The sequence below is a fragment of the Helianthus annuus genome, chromosome 16 (assembly GCF_002127325.2).
Source record: "Helianthus annuus cultivar XRQ/B chromosome 16, HanXRQr2.0-SUNRISE, whole genome shotgun sequence".
NCBI lineage: Eukaryota > Viridiplantae > Streptophyta > Magnoliopsida > Asterales > Asteraceae > Helianthus > Helianthus annuus.
In genome coordinates, this window is record NC_035448.2 from 59,321,013 (window position 1) to 59,335,551 (window position 14,539).

Here is a 14,539-nt window from a genome sequence, read left to right on the forward strand (position 1 = left end):
AACACCATTGCCCCACCATTATCTCCACCAAAATCATAGTGCAGATCTAGAAACCCTCCACCACCGTCTCATCTCCACCACCAGTGTCTCCCCACTGCCCAACCCCCGCTCGTTTCTCCCTATGCGACGCACACCACCACTACGATCACCATTACTTCTAATTTTTCTTCGATTTCAAGCATAACCAGGTACAATCTTCGATTCCCTGTCCATACTCGTCCTTAATTTGCTCGATTTCTATTGTTTTAGATAGTGTCGAGGTTGAACTCGACCTCTAGGGCTCGGTTCGTGTTCAAGGTGGAGGTGGTTACGATGGTGATGGTGATCGTTGTGGTGTATATTAATGAACGATCAGAGAGTAATTTACTCAATTTTCTATACTTACAAAAAACCGCAGTCGGTGAACAATGAATACTCAGGGGGCTAAATTTATGAATTACTATTTATTTTACCAGTAACTCAAATCAAGATCATTTATTATTCTTCTTCGAGCTTCAAGTCCCTTGCTTCCAAGGATGATGCTTCAAGCTATTCTCTCCTTGTTCGCCGCAAAAAAAATTCTCAGTCCAAATAAAGGTCGGTTGTTTCTCTCTTTCATACATTCTTTTGTTTATTGTATAACTTTATATTTTTCCCCAGTTGACTGACTGTATGCCTACTAAAGTTTGAAATTTTCACTTTCCACGTATAGATCTTCAAAATTGATCTGTTTTATGGGTTTTTATCTCTTGCTATTAACAACTCAACGGCATAAATTTTTATGATCCTTCATTAACATACACATGTCATGAAAACGATCATTTTTACCTATGCCCACCAACTGTTTGTTTTAATTATCTGACGTTGATGGAGGTGGTTGTGCGGTGGTAATGGTGGTGGAGGTGGTGCGATGGTGATGGTTATGGTGCGGCGGTGATCGTGGTGGTGGTGGTTTTGTTGAGAGAGAAAGATAAGTAAGAGAGAGAGATATATTAATTAGGTAGAGAGAGTGTGGGATTTATGTATGTGTGATGGATGCTATACATTATATATGTAATAATAGTTTTAATAATAATAAATTGGGTTTTTTAAGTACAGGGGTAATTTGGTCATTTAACAAAAGTTAACAGAATATTTCTAACAGTGTTAAAAACTTGGACTCAAATGGTTAAGAAAAGTGGCTATAGGGACTCAGTGCGTTAAACATTTTGATTTTGGACTCAAGTGATTAAAACCCCTAAAACACAGGGACTCAAAAAGTAATTTACCCAATTAACAATCAGATAAGAAACCTATACCTATATTATGTGGACACAGAATTCAAAACCGACGTCGTGACATTCCTCCGTCGTGCGGCCCGGAGAACGACACACACTTGACGAAGACACGAGATCGACTTGTTTAACAAGGATGACATCATGATGACATCAAGATGATGTCATTATGACATCATCAACGTGTATATTGATGTTATATTGCATGCCTATTTCGATCTTGAGTCCATATCTATTTCGATATGTTATATCGACATATATAAAATATGTATATCAATGGATAAATGTCTATATCAACTAGGACATGTATCGATATAGAGAGAAACATCGAAACAGATCTCTATTTCGATGTATATCGATATAATTGTTTATGTTTCGATGTATCTCTAGTTCTATTTCGGTATGTTTCGTTGTGTGTGTTTCTGTTTCGATGTAACTCTGCTGTATGGACTGTAAATACAGCAGAGGCTCTGTTTCTTTAGATAGAGAACACACTCAGAGAGTATGAGAGCACTTTGTTGGACTTTGTAATGACAATGATTTGGTGCATATGGAAATCTAGAAATGAATTGGCATTATCGGAAAAGAAATTAAGCATAGCCAAAACTATGGAAGACATTAGATCTCCCCGTTGAGGGGATTTCCTGAAAAGAATGGAGTAATTTTGATTTTGTATTTTCAGAGTAAAACATAACTTAAATTAATATTAATTATAAAAGTTTTTTAACTTAAAATAATAATATTTAATTAATAAGAGAGAGAAAAGCATCCCTACTTATTCGCTATGAAAATATTAAACATAGAAATTAAATAACTTCATAATTACTCATTCAACAAATATGGAAAATACATAACTACTAAACATACTTATATAAGATGAAACACCAAGATAAATGCGTGTCTAACCTAATCAATTTATGTTTCAAGATAACACATCTCACACGATTAACAAAACAATATTTTTCAAATCAATCAACCAAATAAAATCAAACCTGCAAAACTAAAGGTAGATATATATATATATATATATATATATATATATATATAGAAACGAGTTCGGGAGAAAACGCTCAAAAGTGTGAGAACGGTGAGAACGCTTCCTGACCCAACACGTGTCACGCCGCTTAGAAAAGGGCGGAGGGGTTTTTTGTCCTTTCATCTTCTGCTTTTACAATTCCGCTTTTTCCCAATGTTGTTTTAATTTTTGGTTTTTAAGATTTTTGGTGTTTACCAAATTAAATAATTAATGGCGTTTTAATGGTTTCATTGTATCAACATTTTTGCGTTTATGGCGTTTATTCACATCGTATGCCATTGGAACCCATGGGGCAGGAAATCTATTTGAATGGCGTTTTCCAAGGGGTTTTAAACAAGATGACCTATTGTTCTATTATTTTTTATAAACATTTTGGCGTTTTACTATTGTTAAATTATATTTCAACCACAGGAAAAAAAATACAAGGGATGGAAATGAATTAAAAATCCTAATCGGATCTCTTTTCCCAATCTTCACTGTCATCAGTCTCTGTCTTCTTTATATATACAAGAACTGTCACCAAATATATGGCGTTTTATGTAAAACTTAACAAACCCATCGGTTTGATTTTTTTTGCCTGCTCGTCTGTTGAAATGGCTTTTTGTGAATGTTTGGGGACATAGATCTATGGCGTGTGAGTGGGTTTTTTTCTTTTTCTTTATCTGGATCTTTATCTTTATAGTGAACCCACTCTTCAGTGTCATTAATCTCTTCTCCTCATCCAAACCTTCTTCAAGAACTAAAAATACAAAATGCCATATGACTGGCATCAGTATCTTTTTCTTGAAATTCTGTCCATCTCATGCAGCAAAATCTTTCTGAGTTATTCCCCTCTGATAACAATTCATTCAGTTTATTTGTTCGTGTTTTACAGTGGGTGGTATTTAGTAGTATTGGCGTTTGTTTTTTTTTTTTTTTTTTGTTTGATCAAATGGAAGTTGCTGAGACGTATCATTTTATAGGATGTCTTTTTGGCGCCTAAATTAGGCGGTGCATTATTATAATAAAGTATTCGTCTTTTTAGTTACTGTTTTGTAGTTAATGTTTTTTATAAGCTTTATCTCTGAAGTCTGTAACACGTCCCATCATTCAAGTTTGGCGTTTTAGATTCTTCAGTATTACTGATTTTGTATTTACTGTTTCTAGTTACATTTTCAAGTTTGCTTTTTATTTTTTATTATTTTTTTTTGGTTTTTTATAATAATTTTTCAAAGTAATTTTATTATAGTTTGGGAGTTTTTTGGTGGCGTTTAACTGGATTATATCGTTTAAACAAGCATTTTGGTGTTTTGGCGTTTTTATTATATATGGCGTTTTTATTATATAACAATTAAGTGAAAAGGAAAATAAAAAAAAAGAATACATAAACAATTGATCTTCCAAATCTTTTTTGAAAAGGAAAATAAAAAAAAATACATAACAATTTTGGTTGGTTCGACTTTTGTATGATTCATTTTGTTTTTTTGTTTTTCAACTAGTTTTTTATGTTGCTGTTTGGAAGCACACAGTCTGACATCAGCATCTTTTTCTTGAAGATTTGTCCATATCATGCAGCAAAATGTTATTGAGTTTAAATCCTTCAGCAAACAATCTTGAATTTTTACAATCAACAATGTTTGATTTTTTTTAACTTTTTTGGCATTTTACCGATAAAAAGAACGCCACGAAGTAAGATCACATTAACCTCAAATTTTGATCATGTTAAAATCAATAATGTTTTGTTGTATGAGATGGACAACATTGTTAATCCTCGGTTAAGAAAGATAACTGACAATGTTGTCCATCCCATACAGCTAAATTTTATTGACAACAAACCTCAATAATGTTTTTGTATGTTTTAGCGTTATAAATTGGATGGAAGTTTAGGATAAGTCAATAAGATTTTACTCGATGAAATGGACAATATCCTCACTTAAGGATTTTGTCTATTTCATTGAGCGAAATCTTACTGACAGCCAAACTGAATTTCAAAGAAAAAAAACGTTTTGGGGTAGAAGATATTTGATGTTTGGGTTTTTTGGCATTTCTAAGGAGAATGGGTTATATCAAATATGGCGTTTGGGTTTTTGTGTGTGTTTTTAATTGAAGGTCTGAAATGTTGTATATATATGACTTTTTTGGCTGTTTTTAGGCGGGATCTTACTATAATTAAGTTTGCCGTTTTATATTTAATGGCGTTTTACTTAGAATGGTCTGTGATTTTTGTTTTTGGCGTTTTATTTCATGAGATGGCGTTTTGTGTGGAGTAGTCAAAAGACCCTTTTACCCTTAATGAAGCGCGTCCACGTAATAAAATTGATGTTATTTACGAAAACGCCACCGCGCCAATCTAGTCCATAGATTGTTTTGATCGGACGATCGTTAAGCGTTCTCATTGTTCTCACACTTTTCATTGTTTTCTCTAAATCCCGACCCTATATATATATATATATATATATATATTTCATGTTTCTAACATGTCATTTGTTTATGGTTACCAACCTTTAAACTTGTTTAGACTAACAAGTTAAATATGTCATCTTTAAATCACACATCTTTAGGTAAATAGATACGTATAAGCTAAATTAAATTAAAAAAACCCAAAAGTCCACTAACATCATTTGTAGTTATAAACAGACGTTCATGCACATAAACGAACGAACATAACCTATGTTCATGTTTATTCATTTAACTTAATGAACGAAATTTCCTATTTGTGTCTATTCACTTATTAAACCAACGAACATAAATGAACTTCTACCATATTCACGAAGTCTAATGAGACATCCGGCTTAAAAACCTAACGGTACACAAACACATGGTGCTAGAAACTAGGGATGAGCACGATACTCGTCCAGTACCGAAAGTATCGATATTGAAATACGGGGAAAATTGGTACCGGTATCAAATACACCGGTTTGGTACCGGTATCGGTATTTACTGGTGTTTTACCCGTAAATACCGGTACCAGTACCAAAAAACATGGAATACGGGAACCGATACCGGTGAATATACCCAGTACCAAATGCTCATCCCTACTAGAAACATAGAGGATGGGAAACAACTAATGACCAAAAAAGATAAAAGAACAGAAATCGTATGCACAATCACATATATGGTTTGTAGTGGAACCCTACCGTCTCTGATCCATTCAACACACACAATTTCTTTTCCGTTTATGTCACACCCCAACCGATGGCGGAAACATCGGAGTGAGACGAAAACTAGATTGCAAGAGACTTCATAACGCTATTTGTGTCAAGTATTTAATAATTACTTTTCACATTGGTTGAAGTAGAATATAACAAGTTTGAATAACAACAAGCATAAAAGAACTAAAATTTCATTTCATTACATAACAGTTTAATACAAGATTTGGAAAAAAAAATACAACAAGCTTGAAAATAAAATACGATACAACAAGTATTAAGGTTTAAATGTGTTTCTAGGCAGTCCTACTAGATTCCGTACATCATCAGAATCCTGCAACATGTATTAAAAGCATAGATCAATACAAAAAGTACTGGCGAGCATACAAGTTTGAATATAAGTATATGTATAAAAGTCCATTTCAATCCAACGTGGCAATTTACATTCAAGTTAAATCTAGCATACATAAATAACCTAAGCGTAACAAACACCATGGATAAACAAGTTGAAACTAACATGTATTAACAACCTAAGCAATACAATTAGCGTGGATATACAAGTTGGAACTAACGTACATAAACAACCTAAGCATAACAAATAATGTGCTCGATGGATTGAGTGGTCGAATATGGTTGATTGTATAAAGTGGATTTTGTTAGTTGATACATGTTGCACCCAAAATGCCTTAAAGCGTAAAAAGGGGTCGAGTATGCTCACCTTGATTGCGTATAAGAGTTCCTTGAAATAACGCACGAGTAAGGATGGAGAATTCCAAGAGAATGAACGAGAGAGGTTATCCAAACTCAAAGGAATCGAGTTCCGTCGTATGCTCCGTTAGTCTCCGGTGGTGCCTCTGAGTCCCGACAGAATCTTCAGCGATGTTTGCTCCTTCCGGTAAGGGTGTAAGTGACACAGACGTGTAGTGCGGATTAACCATTGACCCGACGGTTGACCGAGTTGACCCGAAACAAACTGAATCGGCTGAAACAGAGTTGTCGCCGTTCACCGCTACCGCCGTCTCTCTCTCACTCGACGTCTTCTCTCTCTGCGCTGTTGAGTGCCACCACCAGAATGGTGGTGGTCGGCCGTTCAATCGGACAAGACCAGGGGTTGTGTTTGGTTGTGTTTGCCGGAAAACCGGCCGGAGAAAATGAGGGGTGCGGTGGGTATCGCGTCGGAGAAGAAGGGGGTACCGGAGTTTGGCCGGACCTCCGGCTCTGGTCGTCGGAGAAGGCAGAGAGCAGGGAGGGTCTTGAGTGGCTAGGGTTTTTGAAAAATATAAGAGATGAAGGTATGAGTTGTTTAAATAGGGTAGGGTTTGCGAGTGGGTTGGGCCTAAAGCCCATAAACGCGCGTGTAGTCTTCGTGCGGCCCAAACGTATTTCTAAAACCCGTTTTTGTTCCCGAACTTCGTAAATTATCGTAATAGATGTATTTAAAGTTGAACATACGTAAAATGTATGTTGGAAGTCGGTTTTAACGCGTACGTTCATCGTTTCGTTAAAACGCGGAAAATGCGTTGTTTGTCGTTTTCAATCCGTTTCTCGATTACAATTTAAAAAAAAAAACTAGAGGAATGATCTCATATTTTCTAAGAATGTGGAATTACGAAAATACGGGGCGTTACAGTTTATACCAGTGTTTTCAGGACCGGACCGGAGGTCGACCCGGTCGCCTTACAGGGTCAAAGGTCGGATCGGTCCGACCGGATTTAAGACCCGGATCATGTCATAAATTATATATATATATATATATATATATATATAATATAGAGATCACTTAGCTTTTGATGCTCCAAGCGGTTTCTTCTTTTGGTGTGGATTCTCTTAAAAACACTCGAAGCGGTTCCTTCTTTTGTAGACTTAAGTTGTAATGCACATATACGAGATTATTTAGGGCATTTTTTAATTAAACAGAAAAAGCGGCCCGACTTTAACTAGACGAATCGCCGGCCCGACCGCCCGGATCCTGGCCCGACCTCCGGGTCGATGTTGAAACGGATTAAATGCAATAACCAGCCCGGTGATGCTTCCGGCTCCCGGCTGGGCCGGTCAATCCTGACTTGTGGTCATGCTACTACTCACAGTGTAGTAACAAGTAATGTATACAAAACCCCAACATACCGACAGTAATTGTAGAATCACAAATACTCAATCACTGTTAAATGTAATTTGATTAATTGAGGTTTTGGTAAAACACTTGGACTCATAAAAAGCAGATGTACTCACTTTGCTATTTTAGATATTACTACAGCCGTCTGGTGATTTCCTGGTTATAATCTATTAAAATAAACGATGAACACGTGTTAGTAAGATAATCCAATTTAAATTAGCTATACCCTCGAGACAAAACTCCAACGACTGAGTCAGGCAGAGCCTGGACATGCGTTACGGAGCTCTAGATCAATCAGACAGAGTCACTAATACGTAACTGGGGGTTATAATACTTAGTTACTTACAACGAGGCAGAGCTTTGCTTTTTAGTGGGTATAATACCCGAGTATTATAATAGCTATTCAGAAGTTTGAGAGGAAATTTAGATTTTGAATGAGTTGAGACTGAGCTCGAACTTTTCATTTATAGGGTCTGATCAGGGGCGGCTCGCGCCCCGCGAGAGACTTAAGACAAGGCTTTGCGGCCCGCGAGGCCTCTAGGGTAGGCCCTAGCCCTGCCGAGTCAACCTTCTAGCTTCAACACGCGTTGGACACGTGGCACGAGCAGGTGCGGCCTGGTGACCAGCTGTCGCGGCCCGCGACAGTTTTGGCATGACTGGGTTGCGCCCTGTGAGGATCCATAAAAATTGATTTTATTTGATTTATATTAATATAAAGGTATATTAGGCTTGTTTTTCTATTCGGGGTGTATTTTATGACGTATAGGAGTATTTTAAGGGTGTCGGGAGAGTTGTTATATATATATATCAATAAATTATAATATTACTTAGTTTATGTATAGGCAAATAAAGGCAACATGTCACATGTGTTCACATTGTTCCTACGTGGGTCATTTCTAGTTTGGCAAGTCTACCCCATGTAGACTATACCACCAACTAATGTCCTTGCTTGTTTTTCTTTCCTTTGAAAAATGTTTGTTCCATGGATCTTGGCGTTTTTTGTAAATGCAATGAAAAATATTTTGTTGGTTGTAAAAATATTTTCGTGAGAGAATCCTAGTGATTGTAGTCTAGACTCGAGAAGGAATCCTCTTTCACTACAATCGAAGCTCTGATACCAACTTGTCACACCCTGACTTTTGCGGAAGCGTGTACGTGTGACTCGATCAGTTTCATCGCATTCAATTATAACAAACAACTATATGACTAAAATGATGTTCATGCATTCATAAGTTTTAAAAATATTACGAACACAAGTTGTTAAGTTTTAACCATCATAACTTCAAGTTAAGTTACAAACCATCCAAAAGAGTTTAAGTTCCATACATGGACTTTTAACAAAAGACTAGTAAACCAAGGCTTTGCTTCATATATCTTATCTAGGATAAGATATACAAATCAAACCCTTCAAAAGTGGATGACATCTATTCTTGTAAATCACTTCTTGAAATCATTTCCAACGCCGCAAGATCCATTTAGTTTCCTGAAATACATGTAATTTGAAAACATCAACAAAAGTTGAGCGAGTTCATGTGTTTTTATGTGAGCTCGAATAAACTTGTAAACATTTGAGAGAATTCTTTTGATAACTGGTATGTAAAGCGTCTATGAACAGATCGATTAATGTTTTGCAAGGACATTAATATGTGTGCAATGGCGTAGGAAGGCTCAAACCTAGCGAATTTAGTACCGGTCCACCCGGCTGGAACGACATAGTCACTACATGCGGCCACACAAGGACCCATGAGTGGGGCTCGCTACACCCCATAGATCTACCACTCCTGCCCCTCGGTCTTAAACAAGATTAACGGTTTTAAATGTGCGCTACCCATCCACATGATCTAACAGTTCATTCCTTAGCTAAACCATACCATTGAAACATGTATTTCACCCCTGAAAGTTATAAATCCGAAAACAGTTAAGAGAAAAGGGGGATATGAACTCACTAGTTTGCGTCAGCAGCCTCGTGTACTCAAAGTCTCTCTACACAGGTCGTACCACTACCTACACACGTGCTATGTTTTATTAGACACTTAGGTCGGGTAATGACTCTTAGCCTTATTTATTTATTAAGACTTATTTTGGGATTTTGGTATACTTTGAGTTACACGCTTGGTGTATGTTGTATATGAAATTATATAATTCCAGATTATATCAATATTAGTTAAAATAAGGACATTTTAACTTAAATTATTTCCATACGATTATTTGGAATATTGTTAAAAATAATATATTTTTAACTTGTTTTGTCGTATGGTTCTCACATATATATTTTCAAGTATAGGTATACTTGTATTTGCGTATTTTACCAAGTGTTGGTAGTGTATGTCGGTATGTATTTATACGTATAGGAATACGTATTTTCTTGTATTTATTAAGTATTTTATACTTAATTTATGTATAATTTTCTTGAATATTATCTTTGTACAATTAAAAATCACCAACTTTATATTCTTAAGATATATATATATTTTAAGAGAATTCCATAGAAAAATATCTATAAGTTTTATTTGGTAAAATATGTATATATCCACATATATCTTAAAAATAATATATTTTTAAGATTAAAGTTAGAAAAATATATATTTTTGGTTTTCACCAAAATAATATATTTTTGAGTTGTTCTTGAAAATATATATTTTCTTCCACTTCAAAATAATATATTTTCTATTTTGACAAAATATGATATATTTTGTAACGGTTGTAAAAATCCATACTTTGCCGTTTCTTGGGTTTCAAAAATACCGTTTACCACATTTGTCAAGATACGAATTTATTTCCAGAATATATATATATATATATATATATATATAATGTAAGTATCTATAGAAAACCCACTTTAATTTAGAAAACCCGGGAAACTCAAAGCTCCCGATGTTTTTTTTCTTGAAAAAATTTACACATGTTATATACATGTTTTTAAGGGTTTTGGGCAAAAAAAATCAAAAAAGCGCCGAGTAGATATTTTTTAAAAAAATAAACAAGTTTTTGTGTAACACATGTTACAAATATGTCAGATGAATGTAACATGTGTTACACCAAAACTTGTTTATTTTTTTTTTAAAATATCTACTCGGTGCTTTTTTGATTTTTTTTGCCCAAAACCCTTAAAAACATGTATATAACATGTGTAAATTTTTTCAAGAAAAAAAAACATCGGGAGCTTTGAGTTTCCCGGGTTTTCTAAATTAAAGTGGGTTTTCTATACATCCTTCCCCTATATATATATATCTAGTTTAATGTGTCCATTGTCCGAATCGTCCAATATTTGGGGGTATAATTTATTTATTTATTTTCTTGTGATTTTGTAATATTTCAAATTACAATTTTTAGTATTTTGGTGTGGTGTATTATTTTTCAAGTTCCTAATTTTTAGTATAACTAATACAAGCAATATACATGTAGCACATAATTTTTGTGCCTTCTAAATATATATTTTCCTAAATATATACTTAGTCGTTTTTATTATTGAAAACCAACCTTCAATACTTGTAATTTTTATAACAAAAATTATGGCAAATTTTATATTTAAAACCATGATCAAAAATCATTTGTAAACACTTGTTTAAAAATATATTTCTAAGTGTTCAATTTTTACAAAACTTTTGCCATAGTTTCCTTTGAAAATGGAGGTTTCCATGCTTATTAGCATATCATTTTCTTTTCAAAAATTTCACCAATAACCATCAACAATCAACATTACAACTTACCATGAGTCATAAACACATTTCTACAAGATGGTATAAACTTGAAGTTTTGTAAAATCTTGTAGTATTTTAACATGATGTTTAACATAGTATACTAACACTAAAAACATGGTTCTTATTTCATAAAAATCATTTTTACAAGATTTCAATCTTTACAACTTGTGACACACTTTCACAAAAATTCATCTTCTTGAATTTTTCATGTTTTCCATACATCAAGGGTTCCATTTTAACACATAAAACATGTCCATTTTCCTTTAAAAACCAAATCATGTAAATCATGAAGTAAACTTTATTTTCTTGAAACTTTTATCTTTGAAATCTCATACTTTTAAGACTTATAACATGTAGGATCCATCATCCTACACAAAATCATGTTCATCTTCAAGTTCACACTTAACATAAAGGATGATCAACACAGATCTTTCAAGATTCATCCTCATACTTGCTAGATCATGTTTTAAATCATCATCTAGCAAGCTTTTATGTGGTGATCTACACCATACATTCAAGAAATCAACAAACAAGTTCATCACATACACTAAACAACTTAGATCTTCATGATTTCAAGCTTTATTCTTTTGTTCATGTTCTTGTTTTGGTGTGATTCTTTAGATCTTTAGTTACTACATACTTTAACCACTAAAATCAAGTGTAAAAACAAGATCAAGAGGGCTTACTACTAGCACAAGGGCTAGGGAAGAACAAGATGCAAGATGAAGAAGAAAATAGGTGGTTAATAGCTCTCCAAGATGGTCCTTCAAGTCTCCTTGCTTGCAACCTTCCTAAGTATGCTTGATACACCTTAGAGAATGCTTAGATTGCTTGGAAATGGACTTGAAATGAAGAAGAAGAAGAAGAGGGTGTTGGCCATAGGTATTGAGAGAGGGAGAGGAAGTTTTGTTGTATGAACTTTGGAGAATGATAAGTATGTGAAGACTAATGGTTCTTATTAAGTGTCTTCCAACATTTTGTTATTCAAAGGTCCATATGTCTAATATCTTTGTAGCAAACTCAATAAAATAATCAAGATAATGGTGGGGTGTGGGCCCCCTTTGTTGACCGTCCACCATATGGGGGGGGGGTCTTGGTTTGGTTTCAACTACTAGTTACATGTTAGTTAAGATTTAAGTGTTCTAGTTAGAGGTTTAAATGTGTTTAGAGGTTTTGAGGTGTAATACGGTGTTTATTGGTAATAACTAGCTTCATGATGTTAAAACAATGCTTCTAGTTCAATTTTGGTGTTTCGGGTAGTGTCCAGTTATTCGTTTAGTTATCGGTTCATTAAGGTGCTAAATTGCGAAGTTTAGTGTGTTATGAGATACCTTTTATGACAGTTTTCATTCCCGACACTTTACAAGTTATTCTGGACAATTAAACCTTATTTCTGCATTTATTTTGATGTTCAAATGCTGATTTTTGCTGAATTTTGCAGAATTCTGCATTTAGGGTGTGTTTCGGGCACTTTTTAGTGTTTAATCGTCACTCGGAAGGCAGTTTTATAACCCTTACTTTCCTACATAGAGTTCTAGTGTAAATCTTGGTCCTAAGACTCAATCTGTGTCCTAACATGATGTCTGTCTGAGTACTGAACTCCCGTCATTACTACTAGTTTATCTGATTATTGTGCTAGTTTCGTTCTGTGCACTAATTTAACTGTTTCAAGTTGCATTTAACAATCATAAGTAACATGCAACATGTAATGCATTTGTAAGTTCTTTGAAAGTAAATCATGAAATCATTCATATCATAAATTCGTCATACACAACCATATACTACTAGTTATTGTTCACATCGTACGGAATTACATGAAAAAGTGCCGGTTGTCACAGATAAGACACTTTAACTGTTCTTTTTTTTATCGAAACTCCAACTGCTAACTGTTGGTAGAGGAGTATCGTCAATATCATCATCATCATCATCTTCTGCGGGAAATCTTCTCTCCAATCTTCTTATTACCTTTCGAGTTCTTTCACAATCGTTTGCCATTGCAACCCCAAGAGCCAGAATATCCCTCTGAACCCCTTCATCCATGTTTGTATGGCCTTGACTGTCTTGATTTTCACCCTTCTCCTGTCAGAGAACTTTAGAACGAAACGTTTCTCCGGCCCGTCAAACCTCCATGCGATAAGTTGAGCCATTTTTTTAGTTTTTTTTTGGCGTTTTAGTCAAGGTTTGGCGTAGGGGTGTGCACGGTTCGGTTCGGTTCGGTTTTTGGGTAAATTCAAAACCGAAACCGAAATGTCGGTTTTCGGGTTTTAAAAACCGTTCGGTTTCGGTTTTTTTCGGTTTTTACGTCGGTTCGGTTCGGTTTTTCGGTTATTTCGGTTTTTGAAACAAAATTATGTAAGATTAAAAAAATAAAAAGTATAATTTATATTATAACAATCTTTTTACATGCTTATATTTAAGTTATTATAGTTAAACTCTTTAATTAATATTGTTTATATAAACCTAACCTTCTAATCTATTTTTATGTTTCTTCAAAGTTTTTATTAAATTTAATTTTTATATTAAATTTTGTTATATCTTATAGGTAATAATAAATCATTTCAGTTATAATGTTTTTATTATAAACACTTAACATTCAAAAATAACATTAACATTTTCTACTAGCATTGGGTTAAACACTTAAACAATTTAAAGTTAAACATAAAAATATATGGATTGTAACTTATCGGTTCGGTTCGGTTTTTTTCGGTTATTAAAAAAGTTTATCCGAAAACCGAACCGAAATTTTTGGTTATTAAAAATCCGAAAACCGAATCGTCGGTTTTTGTTTCGGTTCGGTTTTTTTCGGTTCGGTTATTTCGGTTATTCGGTTACGGTTCGATTATTTCGGTTTTCTTGCTCACCCCTAGTTTGGCGTGTTAGAGAATATATGGAGTGTTAAATTTTGTTTACCTGTTCTACTTATATAATGATTTTTTTTGCCGCCATGTAGGATGCAGTCCTATAACGTCAGGTAATTATGGCGTTTTTTGAAAAGAAAAATAAATTCAAGTACCGATGTAGTGGGTTTTAATTATAATGTTAGTAATAAATTTTCCGTCACTTCAGTTTAGTGTTTGTTTTCAGCTTCATCTGTTTTATGGCTGTAACACGTCCCATCTAAAAAATGCTTTGTAAAATCCCAAGATGCCATAAATTTTATTATATTTGTAGAGTTTGGCGTTTGTGGCATCTTGGTGTTTTACAAGTTGTATTTTTAGAGAAACAATGTATTTTTTTTATTGTAAAATTAGAAAACAAACCACAGAAAGAAAAAAAAATAGAAGCGAAAAAATAAATTAAAAATCCTA